Source organism: Parasteatoda tepidariorum, chromosome 2 (genome assembly GCF_043381705.1).
Source record: "Parasteatoda tepidariorum isolate YZ-2023 chromosome 2, CAS_Ptep_4.0, whole genome shotgun sequence".
NCBI classification, from domain to species: Eukaryota; Metazoa; Arthropoda; class Arachnida; order Araneae; family Theridiidae; genus Parasteatoda; species Parasteatoda tepidariorum.
This window is the reverse complement of record NC_092205.1, coordinates 96,443,451-96,456,098: the sequence shown is the minus strand read 5'-3', so window position 1 is coordinate 96,456,098 and position 12,648 is coordinate 96,443,451. Positions and strand designations below refer to the sequence as shown.

Here is a 12,648-nt window from a genome sequence, read left to right as displayed (position 1 = left end):
TATACACTCTATAACAAAAAAATCGACGCACCAAGAAGGAGTTGTCCGATTGAAACGAAAATTGGTGGATAGGAAGACAATGTACAGAATAGTAAATGATTAAAATTTCAGAACAATTGAATAATTTATTGCAGAGTTACAGTAACAAGTTCAATAAGGTGTTGACCCGCCTCTAGCCTGGATACAAGCTGCCACACGGCGTGGCATAGACCGATAAAGCTCCCGGATGGTCTCTTGCGGTATTCCCTGTCAAATTCGATCCAATTGTCGAACGAGGTCATCAACATTCCGTGCCAGATGCAATCGCCTTCCCATCATATCCCAGACATGCTCGATGGGAAGAGATCTGGTGATCTGGCAGGCCCAGGAAGAGTTTGACAAGCTTGCAGTTAGTTCATAGCAACACGTTCCGTAGGTGGTCTGGCATTGTCCTGCTGAAAAATCAGCCCAGGGCGCTGCAAAAGGAACTGTAGTAAAACAGGTCTTAGGATGTCGTCGACGTGCCGCTGTGCAGTAAGTGTACCTCTAATGACGACCAAAGAGGTCCAGCTGTCAAAGGAAATGGCACCCCAGACCATAACGCCTTTTTGAGGGCCGGTGTAGCGTGTAATAGTGAAGGCAGGATCCCCCCTCTGCCCTGTGTGTCTCCTAACACGTCTTCGATGATCTTCAGGACACAGTTGGAAGCGGGGATTCGTCGCTAAAGACTAGACGTCCCCAGTAGGCATCATTCCAGCCATATCTGTTCAAAACATTCATGCATACGAAATTTCAAAGCAATCGGATGATTGCTTCTTGGTGCGTCGATTTTTTTGTTATAGAGTGTACATACGGTGTAACTGTGAATGACCGAAATTGATGGTTGTTGACAATCACATAGTCGCTATGGTAAATGTTCGAAATATATACTAAGTCTAGTCAAGTGTCACTGCCCTGTATATATTTGCCCGATACTTCAAACACTGATGTTTCTCCTCATCTTTCTTCAGCGATATTAAAATATCGAATAAATATGATAATATCCACGAATAAATTAACATCAAATCGGGTATAACAAATATTTCGGGCATTCACCAAAGCGACTATGTGATTGTTGACATTCCCCAGTGAAAATCGACATTCGCTTGATTTCGGTTATTCGCGGAAACATATATATATATGTACCATTATGTAATATGTACAGTGTATATACTTTGCCCATACCATTACATAATTATCTATATTGGAGTCGTGTGGCTATAGCTCATATTCTGCCACATTAATCTTTCGACTGTTGAAGCAGACTTCACTCCATGACATAATTTGGCCGTAGCTTATATAAAATTGAGAGAAATCAGCGACAATGAGATTATATTTATAGCTTTAATCAAAGAAAGGAATGCTCTTTAACATGCTTGTCGTGGAGGGGATATCAGAGAAAATGATCTTGGCATCTTCACCAGAAATTTAAATCACACGCTGTTTTAAATGCGATTCATTGGAGAATGGAATTTGCGACTCAAGCTGCCGTCTATTGTGCTTACGTGACAGTCCATTTACTGCAGAACAAAGCAAAGGTGCACACTTGATTGCCATTTTATATCTTGATCTTGAATGTAATTTATGTCGTACAAAAAACAAAAAAAAATGGTGAAGATTCATTTCAATTACCAAAACAATGAAAGGGTTGTTTTGGTGATCGGGCGAAATCATCAGCCACTTTCTTTTTCACGAAAAATGAAACGGCTAATGAAAATGCCGTAATTTTTCGCGGATATACAGGAAAAATAGGAAAATTTATTTTTAAAAAATTGGATACTTTTTCTTAACACTTACTGTAAAAGTTATAAACATATTGAGCTATGTATATAAGTTTTTTTACTTCGTAACAGTAGCAATTAAGACCGGTACTTACCGATAATTGTTTAGCCATTTTAAGAAAAGACCATCTTTATTAATTGGGTACTTGCACTTCAAGAAGAAGATCACAATACCCACACATGTGACCTATGACGTCGACGTCAGCTGATCGTTTTTAAGAGAAATGGCGTGTTAAAATTGAGCGAAGTTTCTCCACATAAGTTACAATGTTAATTAACGTGTAATTAATAATATATTTTGTGTTTTTGAAGTTGGCGGTTATTTCTACTTTTTAAAGGTTTCTATAACATTATTTAGTTTCTTTCTAGACTTAACATTATTTAGTTTCTCGGACACATTTCAAAAGCGTAACAAAAAACAAAACAAACACATATATTTCAAGTAGCTTTCAAAATGCTAATTCAATAAAAGTTTCCCCCATATGCCATATACGATAATTTTAGATGCGTTTACCTGACATCAAGAAGCAAAGATAAATAATTAAGAAATATAATAATTACAATAATTATAATACTAACTATAAGATCCTCGATGGATAGAGCATTCGCCTTCCAATGAGGTGAACCGGGTTCGAATCTCCAGCGATGGCTGGTCGAAACGAAACCGCATCAAGCTTGCATCGTCCACAGTACTGACGTAAAATATCCTTAGTAGTAGACGGATCATGGGTTAGAGTCCCTTTGCCGCCAGGCTAACCGTTTTGAGGTTCTCGTGGTCTTCCTCTCCATGTGACTCAAATGCGAGTTAGTTCCATCAAAAAGTCCTCCACAAAGGCAAATTTCTCCTAATACTTGATCCAGGACTTCCTTTGTCTTCTGGATTGGGTTCAAAATTACGAGGCTACGGCGTTGAACATTAGTAGTCATAAACCCAAAAAATTGGGTCGGCTGTTATAAAATAAAATAAAATACTAATTATAATAATATTTACACTAATTATAGAAATAATTTTTATAATACTTATAATAATAATTATAAAAATAAATAAGATAATAATAGAAACAGAATAATATTTGTAACATGTGATATCCTCTGGAAATGAAGAAAAAAAAAAGGTAGGGGAGAGTGGGATCAATTGTAACAGGGTACGATTGTAACAGAGCAAAAATTTCGAGTGTCGGGTTCTAGATTTGGTTCCTAGGTGGCACATAAGGTGTATTTAATAAATCTACATGTACACCCCTGCTGGCAACCATTTTTATGTACTTTTGAAAGAGTTACATCACAAAAGATATTTTCACGCTACGTAAGTACTTTTTTTGGTATTAGAATATTATATTGTAACAAAGTAATTTTGTTTAAACAAATAAAAATTATTAACCGAATATGTAAGTGGACACCTTAATTAACATTTCAATAAAAAAAAATTTATTTTGTTAATTAACTAGCATTGTTTTTAACAAATGAAGCTGAAATGGCGTCTTGGGGACGATTGTAACAATAAGTAAAGGGACGATTGTAACAGCTGAAAATAAATAATCTTATGTTTACAAACCATTACTTAACTCTTTAAGAACCACCAATAGTTTCCTATATCATTTATATTATGTTGCATGTGCATTATTTTATTTGTCACCTTTCACAGCATAAATTAAAATTTTTAACCCCTTAAAGTTAAAAGTTTAACCCTTTAGGTCTCTGCTCATTATTATTTTTACTCCTAAAATATCACTACTATTTTGATCAATAAAAAAATATATCACAACTATGATAATATGTATAATTAACTATGTTTTAGTTGAATTTATGAACTGTTACAATTGACCCCGTAAGTGGGGACAATTGTAACAAGTGCACGACTGTCAAAAATTGTTAATAACTAATATAATAACATTTAAAATAAGGTATTTATTATTTTTTTCTAGTTGATCCACTTTACTCGTCTGTCAATTAATAGATACTAATAATATATTGGATTTTTTGTTAGTTAAAAATAGTTAAGTAAAAAATGTTACAATTCACCCCACTCTCCCCTACTGATTTTTTATTCGATAAAATTTTTTACGCTCGATAAAATGAGCAAATAGAAACAACTGGGAGGAAAAAAAACTCTTTCCAAAGTTGGTAAAAACACAATGCATTGTAAATAATATGAAAGCAATAAAATATAAGACCGCATGAGGTCGTTTTTATGAGAAAATGATGTACTGTTCAGTTTTACATCATTCTCATAAGGCCTTCAACTTCCGTCTACAAATGCCCACTTTGTTTCCTTGAGGAAGAGGAAATATGAATATCCGCCATTAGGAATGAAAATGTCATTGAGAGAAAAACATATCTTTCTGCATTAAAAAATCGTAAGGACCGTCGACGTGGTTTTGTGTTCAGCTTGTCGTTAAATTTTGTTTTTCTGAGCAGAAACTACATGACTCAGAAAGAAACTACAACGGTGTGTAGAAAAATGTACAGATAACTGAGTTTGAATTTTATTAAGCGTTAAAATTGTAGCAAATAATACCATGCAGGCAGCTCTGCAAACCGCAGAAATGCAACTACACACTTGAAATTTGTCGTACTGACGAGGCCATTTTTGTTAACGAACTTATCTTGAGATTTTTTTTTTCTTTCCAAATTCCCCTTAGTTTGATAGTTATAGTGCGATTTTGAGTGCTTTGTTTGCGAATTTTTCTAACTTTTATTGCTTTATCTTACACTTTGTTTTTCTTCGCAGAAACTATAAAACTAAAATTTAAAATTGCGAAGGTGGGTAGAGAAATGTGCAAGGCGTATAATGGAATAAAATTGTACAGATTTAATATAAATTTTAATGTAGAGAATCATTAAAAAATAACAGGTATTGTGTATTTGAACGGAGTGAAGTCAAAATTCCTATGATTGGTACTATTTTCAAATACACTATTAAATTCCTACTATTAAAACTATTTAAAAATTACATATAAATTTTAAAGTTTTTGTTCTTTTTTAAATGTATTTTACAAATTATTTTTTTAGAAAGTTTTTTGGTGATATGTCCCTCATTAATAATGAATATTTTAAAAAGTGTCAGGGAGATAGTATCTCTAATTTTATTTTATTTTATAACCGTCGTTGAACAGCCGAACCAATTTTGGGTTTACGACTACCAATGTTCAACTCCGTAGCCTTGCAATATTGAACCCAATCCAGAAGACAAGAAATCTCCTGGATCAAGTATTGAGCAAAATTTCCCTTCGTGGAGGATTTTTTGATGGAACTAACCCGCATTTGCGTTACATGGAGAGGAAAACTACGAAAATCTTCCACGGTTAGCTTGATAGCAAGGAGACTCAAACCCATGATCCATCTACCACTGAGGATATTTTTCTGGTTGGTGCGTGCCGGATGCGGAATTCGAATCAGCCAGATATCTCTGGAGTTCGAACCCGGCGTCACCTCATTGGAAGGCGAACACTTTATCCCCTGAGCCACAACGTCTGATTATTATCTCTCATTAATAAGGATTTCTTTTATTTTCAAAATTCAACTTTTGCAAAAAGTGCATTGATACAAAAATTAACTAATATGGCTTTTAACGCCAGCTATTTTATAACTTTGTACTTTCTACTAAGTTCTCAATCAATCAATAAAAATAAAATATTTATCTCAAGGATTGAAAAAGATGAAATACCGATTTTTTCTCGAGATTTCTTTTCTTTGAGAGTCGATACTAATATTTCTTTTTTTTCTTTCTATTTATGGTTAAAAAAGAAACTAATTAATTGAAAATTATTTACATAAATTAAATTTTGAAAAAAATAATAAGTTTTTCCTGACGTGAGTACGCCTCCTCTCTGAATAATAATAAAATGAGCATAGGCGTGACCTGGCCCCACCCTTGCCTTAATAATTTTCGAAAACTTCAAAAAAAAATTTTTTAAGTTTTTCCTTTTCTTCTATTTTTTTTGAACCCTAAAAAGTTTTTTTCATTTAATGAAAAATTTTAAATAGTTTATATAACAAATGTATTCAAAAGATCATTAGTAAAAGAATACAAAATATGAGATTCTAAAATAACAGAACTTTCTTTGAAAGATTGATCATCACTTTCATGTAAATATAGTATCTTAAAAATTATTTGATTTATATATATATAATTTGAACTCAACCGATTTCATTAAAACAAAACTTGAGTATCATTAATAGTTTATAGTTGTAATTTGTTATTTAGTTAAAAGTTATTTAGTTAATTCTTTTATATCCAATAACTTACTAAAGATGATGTCTAACTAATCATATCTAATGATGTCTAATTGATCATATCTAACTAATGAACAAACTATTATAAAACAAAATTATTCTTGCGCCCACCTCAAAAAAAAAAAAAAAAGTCCTTATTACAGTGAATAATTGTTGTTATATAACAAGAAATAATATTCACAATATGTTGAATAATTTAACGATCCGCATAGAGTATGATGACAGATTAATTCTACATTCTACTCAACGTTTGATCGAACGAAGTAGTGAAGACGAATTGAATGTCAAGTCGATTCTGAATTTCATTTTGTTCTTTATGGGGATAAGTAAACTATTTAAATTCAATAGAATATTCTAGAACCCATTGTTCGTCCTAGTTATAAAACTATTTTTATTAGCCTATGAGATCATCTCAGCCGATGGATGTTTTTAAGAACTTTTATGAGTCATAAGTGTTTTTATCATAGCATCGCATAATTGAAAGACAAAAATAAACTACAAAACGATATTGGGTGGGTCAGGAAAACATGGATTGGTCCCCCTGGTGGTGAAAAATTCAAAATTGGGAGTATCAAACGACCTTTAGAGGTGTAAAACAAATAACAGCTGTTTTTCTCTACGTGCTGTGTTGGGATTCGAGCGTTATTTTCATCTTAGTTTCAGAAGAGACCTTGCCAAAAGAAAAGTACATTCTGAATCTTTCGGAACAAAACTTTTGGAATTTTTTGAAAACGGCATGTGAATTGGTGAGGTGCCTCGGACGTTGTTTCGGGAGCACATCTTCCAGTAAGAAAACCCAGGTACGTGCTGGACATATTATTCAAAGAACGAATCGTTTGCTTTCGACGGGTGACAACTAAATTGTCCTTTGAATTTACTTTTGAAATTCGGTTGCTAGGAGGCGCTATGGTTTGTTGTTTGTTTTTGAAATCACCTGCAAGAAAAAGTTTCCCAAACAAATGACTTCTGTTGTCAAGCTTATCTTAGTTTCTTTTTCCTTTATTGTGTAATATATTTAATATGAATATCGATTTTAAGTGAAATTTTGGTAATTAATTTTAACTGAAAAAAGAGTAGTTTTAAACACTTAAAATAATATAAATTACTACATATTTTCTAATAATTAACAATGAAATTATATTTAAATGAATTTTTCTGATTTTAGTGATCGATTTTTTTCTATAATTTTGTAGTAGTTATGTACCCTTTTTTACCCATGTAGCCTACAATTTGTTTTACTACTTACCCGTAATTATATTTCATATCGTGCTTAATAAGTTATGCAATATTCTATAAGTATGTACTGTGTGCAGTGTAGACTTGTATCTATACACTTGTACAGAGCGTAAAATAAAAATAATAATAATAAAAAAAAAGACGAATCATCCTGAAAAACTTTAGATCTAATAATCGCATTTTCACATGGGACTCAATCTTAATGGTACAAATTCTTAACCTTAAGTATGCTATTAAATGAGGGCAGGTATTTTAAATTATGAAATCAGACACAAAAACGTTTCGTTTTTCCCCCCCGTATAAACATATACTTTTTTCCCTACGGAATCGGACTCTTGACTCCCAAAATATTAATCAAAATACGAAAAAAAAACTTTAATCATTATTTGTTATTTTTTAAAATTTTATTTAAAGAAAGTCGATAAAATTTCGAATTGTAAAGAACACAAATTTTTACATTATTTTAAAGGTTGAAAGTTTAAATGTAGAAATCCAAAATTAGAACGAAATCGGACCAATTGGTTGAACTGTGCATTTGAAAGCCTTATAAATTATTCCCCTTTTCAAAAAGAACAATAACAGTTTATAATATTTTGTTTATGCGAGTCTTATATTCAAGGTAATCAGAAGATTACTTAAATAATAATTGACCTTGGCTGTAACGAGACAAGTGTCAGACAGCATGGTGGCGTTTACATCCGATTGATTACTAAAACAGAATTTATTTACGCCTTTTTCCCCGGTTGTTCTATTTGTTATTGATTGTGTTGACAACCAGCTGTTTTTTATTTTAGTCAAGAAGGAAGTGCTGCGAAGAAATACATGTTTTGGAAGGTTAGGACGAAAATTTTAGACCATGAATAATACTTCCGCAATACGGAAATTATATTAGATAATTACTTCTTGTTTTGTAGCAAGTAAATTCATTATTATGATAGGTCGGTAACTTTTGTTCCTTTGAGTCTCCGAGAACAAAAAAGAATCGAAAGTGACTCATGCTGTCATGGAAACGGCGTTGCGACGAGAAAGTTGGACCGGACAATACTTCTACTAGTTGCTCTCCCTCCCTTTTACATATACAGTCCCTGGCCATATTATTAGAAGCACTGTAACGGGGATGGCGAACCAATGGCACGCGTGCCATTTATGGCACCCGACACATTATTTTGGGCACGCCACCGATCACATTTTTTATTACACTATGAATTGTTATTACACTATGAAGCATATGTAACAATTAAATTAAAATTCACGAAAAACACACAAAATAATAAACAATAATTAATAAAAAAATTAACAATTTACGCTAAAAAACAATTAATAACCATAAAAAACAAGCTAATAATAAATAACTAGCAAAAAAAAAATTAACAGTTCTGCATAAACTTTGTCATCTAATCTGCAACAACAGAAATCACACTGATGTTACTTTAAGTTGAATTATGCGTATAACTGAGACATTGCAAAGTGTTTTTTTTTTCAATGTTAATAAAGAGTTTTGAGTTGATAGTATTTAGTATTATTACTTTCCCAATAATCACGAAGTCAAAATTATTTAACGGCACGTGTATGACATCATTAAATAATTTTTTAGAACAAAATGGCACGTTGGTGTATAGAGGTTCGCCACCCCTGCACTATAAGATTCCATGTAAAATTATAATTATCAGGTAATACCATACAGCTGTATTGTTCTTACGATACTGAAACCGGTTTGCACTTGCTTACGCTCCTGTATCAATTGGTTAGCATTGTAACGCAATACGTTAAAAATAAATACAAATAGGAAGTATATAAAAAATCTCCTGAGTAAAAACCCATTACATGTATTGTAAAGTATAGTATGTAAACTCGTGCAAAACATGTAATTATTAAAAAAGTACAGTGCTACTAATAATTGGATCTAATTATTATAATATACTAATATAATGATTGATATAATAAATATTCTGTATTTATATAATATATCGTCAAATTTTTATTCTGTATCATCTAATTTAATCAATTGACACACGAACGTAAGCAAGTGCAAACCGGTTTCAGCCGTGTTAAAACAATAAAGCTGTATAATATCATCTGATAATTAAGATTTTACATAGAATCTTACAGTGCGTCTAATAATTTACCCAGGGACTTTAATTGAAAACAAATTACCTTCTAACCATAGAAAAAGAAATCACGAAGCTTTTAAACTAGTTTTAGCAAAAATGATTTTTCCTACCTTCCTTGACGTTTGTTAACGTAACGGAAAGCGTTTGTCCTAACAGACAAGCATACAGAAAATAAAAATAATTTTAAAAGTGAACCTTAATTTTTATTTTTGCCGTACTTATATCTAACTTGAAATATTTCTCGCTGTGATGGCTTTTGCATTATTTATTTTTCTTCTTTCTTCTTTTTTTCTACTTTTAAGATTCGACTGGGTTTCGATTTACTTTTATGAGTCTATTTACACAGAAAGAAGCACCGAGAGTGTTATAAATCGCATTCTGAATAAAATATTTTTCTTTGAAAGTAAATACTTGTTTCGAAACGAAAAAAAAAAATTTTTTTTTCTTCTTCCGTTCTCTTATTTTTGCAGATGGTACGGAACGCTATTCAATTCTCGAACTCTAGCTTCTTTTTTCCTTTTTTTAAATTTTAAAAATGATTGGACGTTCAAAAGAAGTGCCATCTTTTATTATTTAAGCCCATAAAGTAAATTTATAGAACAAAATTGATGAAATATTAAGAAACTCTCGACTACTCTTTATCGTAAAGAAGAAATCTCACCTCCAATTTTTTTTAAAACTAGCTTTTGTGAGAGTGAATTATTGCGATTGAAATTTCGACTTCCTTTTCAACTAGCTACACTCAATTCTGTATTGCAGGTCAATCTAAATTTCATTCATTTCTTGACATCTGCAAATAGACTTTCCAGGGTGGGTAGCCAACTGTTTAAACAAAAAATAAGCACCTTTTAAGTACTTTTTAAGCACTTAAAAATATTTTTAAGCACTATATACATTAAAAAAATTTTAAATAATTTTCAAAGATAGTTCATGATAAAATAACTAGTTTTTGACAAAGAACTCTTTCTTGATTACATTCATCATCATCATCATCATCAATGGCTCTACAGCAAAGGGTGGGCCTTGGCCTTCTCAAGAAGTTTTTTTCCGGGCTAACCTTTTTTTTTTTGCTAGTGTTTTCCAATTTTTAGTTTTTAAGATTGATTACATTAGTTTTCTTGATTTCATAAGACCATATACATTACAACATTACATTAGTTTTCTTGATTTCATAAGACCATACAGCCACCATAAAAGATCGGGAGATTTTTCNTATATATATATATATATATATATTCAATGAAAAAGAAAAATAATTTTAAAAAAAATCCGAAAAAACAAATTCCGAAAAAAGGAAAACAAATTAATGAAAATCCGGAAAATAAAAAATATAATCTTTTCATCAGCTCGCACGGTTATATCAGCAAAAAAAAGTGCTTTTTAATACTGTATCAATATAGCCGAAGCAAAATATATCACTTCAATAGCGTGAGGAGCACTCACAAAAATTTTACAAAAAATTTACGACAAATAAAATAGGACACAATAAGTAAAAATAACACGTAAAAACAGAAAATAAAATATAAGGAAAAAACAGAATAAAACATAAAACAAAATCTATAAAGCGAGCAGCGAATTTAAATCAACTTACATGAACGGGAAATTTTTTAAGAATGATTTAAGATATTTTCGTAACGAAATTGCCAGATTACAAAATATGAAAACAGTAGAGCAAATTGAGGTAAAAGCGTAAATATAGGAGTTTTGATTTGTAGTGCGTTCTTACTGCAGCACTGAAGTGCGTTTGCTTTGTTAGTTACCAAGGATGGGCCCGAAAATGGATGTGCGCATGGTAATATTATACTGGATAATTTAAAGAAGTTGACAATTAATAATTTTAGAAAATTAACTTTTATTTAAGAAAAAAATAAAATAGAATAGAAAAGAGAAAGGAACATGACTTGCCTGTTTTGCACATAATTTTAGCTATGGATTTGCACATGGTAAAAATTATATAAATTATAGAAGTTATTACAATAATATACAATTAACTCAATGATTTAATATAGAATTTAATTACTTTAGTTGGGTATCCATTGTTTTTTTTATCAAATTTTGAAAGAGTTTGTCTATTTGTTTTTCGGATAAATAAACATTGCTACATATTCTTTTAATTCTATTCATTTGATTAAAAATGATATTTAAATAGATGTTATTTAAAACATTAGAACGTTATTCGAAACATTTTTTTGAGTGCTCCTCACACTAATGTATTGACATATTTTGCTTTGGCCATATTGATACAATATTAGAAAGCACTCCGTTTTGTTGATATAATCGTGTGAGCTGATGAAAAGATTATATCTTTGATTTTCCGGATTTGCATTAATTTTTTCTCCTTTTTTCTGAATTTTTTTAAATTATTTTTATTATTATTTTTCCTTTTCCCTTTTTTCATTGTTCCGTAATTGGTCCATGTTTTCTCTACATTTTGAACTTATTTTATGAGTTCTATTTACCTGCAGCTTATGCGCAGTAAATAAAATTTATTGTTTTTCTTAATTTTCTTCGTTTTTTTCTCTTTGTCTTTTTGTCCTTTTTGTATTTATCTATTATGCTATTTATATTGTATGTATATTGGACCACCGTATTTGGGAATCTTGGACCGTCTAATTGTAGTGTCCTGATGCTAACTTAAACACATTTCACACGTTGTTTAAAGCAAGATGTTTTCTCAGTCAATGTTCCCGCCATGATCAAAAGCCTGGTATCGACAGATACTAACAAAGAAGTTTAACAAACCGCTTTTAAACTGCCAAGTAACGTATAGTTTGTCTAATTAAATGAACTCCCCTGACCATTCGTCTGGAATAGTGGCGGTGACTATGGTTACGAGTTTGTACTATTTCAAGTGAGTCATTATTTAAGACAGGTTTTGGCTTAGGTCGGCGAGAGAAAGGGGATCAGGGTTGAAAGAAGCTCCCCTCTTTGAAATGCGCTATTTCTTGTTTCCATAGCAGGCCAACTACCTTCGACTTCGTAGCGAGGGGAGTTCTTCCTGTCGACAAACTGTACAGGAATTTGGTAAAATATCCCATGAACAGTTTATTGCTTGATGAAATTTCCCATGAGCAGTTTACCCTTTCAAGAAATTTTTCATGAACAAATGAATTCTTCTATGTAATTTTTATTAAATAGTAGATTCTTAGATGAAATGTCTCCTGAAAAGTGAGTTCTTTGATGAAATTTCCATTAAATAGTGTATTCTTAGATGAAATGTTCCTTGGAAAATGGATTCTTTCATGAAATTTTTATTAAATAGTAGA

General features: G+C 31.4%; 1 protein-coding gene across 1 annotated transcript in view; it reads left to right on the top strand.

Moving 5' to 3' along the window:
- The first annotated feature begins 6,599 nt into the window (after positions 1-6,599).
- The window catches only part of LOC107446777 (inositol hexakisphosphate kinase 1), a 51,959-nt gene continuing 45,910 nt past the window's right edge, over positions 6,600-12,648 (top strand). The window contains exon 1 of the mRNA XM_043053158.2: positions 6,600-6,835. The gene's annotated coding sequence lies outside the window, so the exon portion shown is untranslated. The remainder of the gene's footprint in view (positions 6,836-12,648) is intronic.